Here is a 4,760-nt window from a genome sequence, read left to right as displayed (position 1 = left end):
CCCAAGATAATTGGCTTGGACTGAAAAAAGTCCATGTCACAAACAACAACAAAATGTGAGAGGGAATATTCTGAGCAGTGATGTACAATAGAAATGTAATGCAGGCAAAAGTGGAATTTTAATATTTTTAAAGCCACATGAAAAAGTGACAAGACAGGTGAAACTAATTTTTAATAATGTATTTTGACCCAACGTAATCAATGTATTCTCATTTCAACATGCAATCAAAATAAAATTTGAGTATAGAATATATGAAATTGAATATTGAATTTAAAATTTGAATATTTAAAATTTGAATACTGAGTATAAAATTTGAATATCTGTGTATTAGATAATATTACTGTATTGATGTTAAAGTTGTTGGTAATTATTATGAACTGAATGTTTGTGTTCTCCCACAATGCATATGTTGAAGTCCTAACACCCAGTGTAGTGGTATTTGGAGATGAGACCTTTGGGAGGGAAATATATTTAGATGAGGTCATAAGGGGCAGGACCCTTGTGATGGGATTAGTGTCCCCATAAACAGAGGAAGAGATGTCAGAGCTTTCTCTTTGTCTCCACCACGTGAAGACATAGTGAGAAGACAGCTGACTGGGTGCGGTGGCTCTTGCCTGTAATCCCAGCACTTTGGGAGGCTGAGGCAGGTGGACCACTTAAGGTCATGAGTTTGAGACCAGCCTAGCTAACATGTTGAAACCCCATCTGTACTAAAAATACAAAAATTAGCCGGGTGTGGTGGCACACATCTGTAATCCCAGCTACTCAGGAGGCTGACGCAGGAGGATCTCTTGAACCCAGGAGGTGGAAGCTGCAGTGAGCCAAAATTGCGCCACTGCACTTGAGCCTGGGTGACGGAGCAAGACTCTATCTCAAAAACAAACAAACAAACAAAAAATGTGCTCGCTTCGGCAGCACATATACTAAAATTGGAAGGATACAGAGAAGATTAGCATGGTTCTTGCGCAAGGATGACACGCAAATTCCTGAAGCGTTCCATATTTTTAAATTGTTCTACTATAAAGACACATGTACACATATGTTTATTGCAGCACTGTTCACAATAGCAAAGACTTGAAACCAACCCAAATGCCCATCAATGATAGACTAAATAAAGAAAATGTGACACATATACACCATTGAATACTATGCAGCCACAAAAAAAGAATGAGTTCATGTCCTTTGCAGGGACATGGATGAAGCTGGAAACCATCCATTCTCAGCAAACTAACACAAAAACAGAAAACCAAACACCGCATGTTCTCACTTATAAGTGAGAGTTGAACAATGAGAACACATGGACATAGGGAGGGGAATATCACACACTGGGGCCTATCGGGGGTGCTAGTGGAGGGATAGCATCCGGAGAAATACCTAATGTAGATGACAGATTGATGGGTGCAGCAAACCACCATGGCATGTGTATACCTATGTAACAAACCTGCACATTCTGCACGTGTACCCCAGAACTTAAAGTACAACAATGGAAGAAGAAGAAGAGGAGGAGGAGGGGGAGGAGGAGGAGGAGGGGGAGGAGGGGGAGGAGGAGGAGGAGGGGGAGGAGGGGGGGGAGGAGGAGGAGGAGGAGGAGGAGGAGGAGGAGGAGGAGGAGGAGGAGGAGGAGAAGAAGACGACACAGCCATCTGCAATCTGTAATCCAGGAAGGGGGCCCTCACCAGGAACTGAATCAGCTAACACCTTGATCTTACACCTTCAACCTCTGGAATTTTGAGAAATAAGTGTGTGCTGTTGAGGTCACCCAGTCTATGGTATTTTGGTATAGCAGCCCAAGCCTACTAATATGGTAATAATGGTACTTTGTTCTATAGGAGAACGCTGTTATTCTCAAGAGACACATGCTGAAGTACTTAGGGTCGACTCATGATATCTGCAACTTACTTTCAAATGCTTAAACAAATTATACATAGATGATAGGTACCTAAATAGAGATAGAGATAGAGCAAGCAAAGAAGCAACTATTAATAATTGGTGAATCTAGGAAAAGGATATTCGGGTGTTTACTAGTCCAACTTTTTTCAGCTATGAAATTTTTATTTTATTTATTTATTTATTTATTTATTTATTTATTTATTTATTGAGACAGAGTCCCACTCTGTTGCCCAGGCTGGAGTGCACGATCTCGGCTCACTGCAACCTCCGCCTCCTGGGTTCAAGCGATTCTCCTGCCTCAGCCTCCCGGTAGCTGGGACTACAGGCACGCGCCACCACGCCCAGCTAATTTTTGTATTTTTAGTAGAGACAGGGTTTCACCTTGTTGGCCAGGAAGGTCTCGATCTCTTGACCTCGTGATCCGCCTGCCTCAGCCTCCCAAAGTGCTGGGATTACAGGCATGAGCCACTGCGCCTGGCCAAAATTTTCTAAATAAGAAGTTGGAGAGAGTAGAGTAAAATGATCTGAGAGAAAAAGAATCCAAATAATAACATTTATACTATTTTATAGTTTACAGTGTATTTTCACGTATATTAATGTGATCCTTTCAAATATCCATGGAGGTAGATACATCGTGTGTTTTATCCTTATTTTGTAGTCTTCAAAAACATTTCCTCAGTGCCTAACCATGTGCCAGGCATGGTACATACATCATCTCTTTTACTTTCTACAAGAACTCCAGAAGGCAGATACCGGCTCTCCCATCCACAGAGGCTCTGGTGGGGTCCCAAAGCTAGCAATCTGCAGAGCTGGCATCTGAATGCAGCTTTGTCCGACTCTGAGGCCTGAGCTCATCCCTCTGTTGGCATCCTGTTTGTGATTCCTGTTTTACAGATGCAGGAATGGAAACTCAGAGAAGTTAATTAACCTGTGCAGTGTCACACAGCTACTCAGGGGCAAAGCCAAAATTCAAGCCAGAACTTCTGTCTGCTATTCCAAAGCTCAGAACTCCTTCCAAAGCGCCTGTAATGAGCACTCTGGAAATAGGTTCAGGCTCTAACCTAGTGGCTCATGTGATAAGAAGTCTCAGTGCACAAGGGCCCTCAGTACAGGAAATTACTCAAGTTATTGGAGTGGAGCCAAGGAAAGGCCCTGAAGCTCAGAGCAGCCCTCACTCGGGAGACAGTTTGTGAAAATAAAAGCAAGACCACATTGACTCATTCATTTGATGCTCTGATTAAGAAGAATGAGTTGCCACACCATGTGATGGGGAGCTATAAACTCCAGCCCTGGAGACATAATCTGGCACAGATTCCCTTGGATGGGCAAACAGTATTCAGGGAGGACTACCATTTCCGGGAGGGGGGGACCAGGGGAAGCAGGTCAGGACTTGAGGCTCATAACCATGCTGCACTGACTTGTTTAAAAGTAAATATTATTTGGTTTTCATTTAATTTTAAACAAAATTTAAATTTTTAAATGAAAATTAAAATGTTCACTTAATTTGAGTTATTAGATTAAAAGATAGTCTGCTTTACTAAAAGTCTTAGGCTGGAGAACAACAAAGTCCTTTGTGAAAATATTTAAATAAGAAGAGAACAGCAATCATAACAGGAACCTAAGGGGACTGTGAGTCTTGCATTGGCACAGCTCAGTGCGGTGGAGACTTCTAAAGAGGGCTCTATGGATAGAGTCCTTCAGGGACCACCACCCGCCCCCATGCCCAACGTTGAGGAGGATACTCCAGCAGGGATCCACCAGGTGGCTGTAAAGCTAAGAAGGTGACCTCCTGGGTGTCCATCTTGAAACACAGAGCACCGTTCGAACTGCCAGAGTGAGCAGACCAGCTGGCGCACAGATCACAGAGCCCTGCAGTGATCAGCTGCCATCTGGATCTGCCTGGGTGCAAGCAAACTGCACAGCCCTGGAAGCTTCCTCAGGGCTCCAAGAGAGCATCTGCGTGTTGGGAAGCCTCGGATGTGCTGCAAGACCTTTGCTCTGACCGTGGCAAAGCCTATGTATGCTAGGAGTCACACTGAACTCTTTTCTATTAATAATAACTTATCTGAGATTCTGCACGACTGTCACTCTAGAATCTGCATTCAGGAATGATCAGCATCAGTGCTGAGTGCCTAGGAGTGGGACATAGATTTAGGCAGAGATGGGGGAAGCAGCCGTCAGTGAAGGATGATGCTGTGATTGGTGGCTGGAATGCACAAGTAGACACCAAACTGCTAACAGGGTGGTCCTGGAGGTAGATGTCTAGGCAAGCAGCCAAGATCAGTCATTTAGAGTCCATACAGGTCTGACTTGAGACAGTGAATCTTGTAGAACTCCATACTCATTCTGAAGTGATTTTGTTATAGGCAGTCAGCTCTACCAGAGGCCTTCGTCCAGACTATCTGAAAGGCACCCAATGCAAGGGCTGCAAACCTCAACAGCAGAGGACTTGTGCTGAAACCCTTCCGAATGCATTCTCTAGACTGGCCAACTAATGTGTCTTCTTTGCTGTCCAGCTCAAATCTCCATCAGATTCTTTTTAAAAAAATCCAAGTCTTTGCCCTGCCAAGTACCAGGAAAAGCATGATTTGCACATCTGAGAGCTATCGAAAACAGTCCATCCAAGTGTCCTAGTGAATCTGCAGCCCAGATGGGCTCACGTTTCCCTGTGTACCCCACATGCCCACTGAGCCCCGAAGTGGTTGCCCAGACCACTTACCCAGGCCCCGGGCTGAAAGAACCTTGTGTGGTTTAATCTCAGAGCAGAGTCCTCTGAGCTGGAGATGCTTGATTGAGAGACTGCCGGAGGGGCCTCCCCCAGTCGACCCAAAGATATAATGCTGGTGCCACATCTTGTGACTTGCAGTATC

At 44.3% G+C, this 4,760-nt stretch overlaps 1 non-coding gene across 1 annotated transcript; it reads left to right on the top strand.

Annotated features, from left to right (window-relative positions):
* Nucleotides 1-899: 899 nt before the first annotated feature.
* Nucleotides 900-1,006, top strand: LOC129022977 (U6 spliceosomal RNA). Its single transcript, XR_008496619.1, has one exon. It is a non-coding gene; the product is annotated as a U6 spliceosomal RNA (small nuclear RNA).
* The last annotated feature ends 3,754 nt before the right edge of the window (nucleotides 1,007-4,760 follow it).

Source organism: Pongo pygmaeus, chromosome 1 (assembly GCF_028885625.2).
Source record: "Pongo pygmaeus isolate AG05252 chromosome 1, NHGRI_mPonPyg2-v2.0_pri, whole genome shotgun sequence".
Lineage (NCBI taxonomy): Eukaryota > Metazoa > Chordata > Mammalia > Primates > Hominidae > Pongo > Pongo pygmaeus.
Note: the sequence above shows the minus strand (reverse complement) of the source record. Positions and strands in the feature narration are given on the sequence as shown.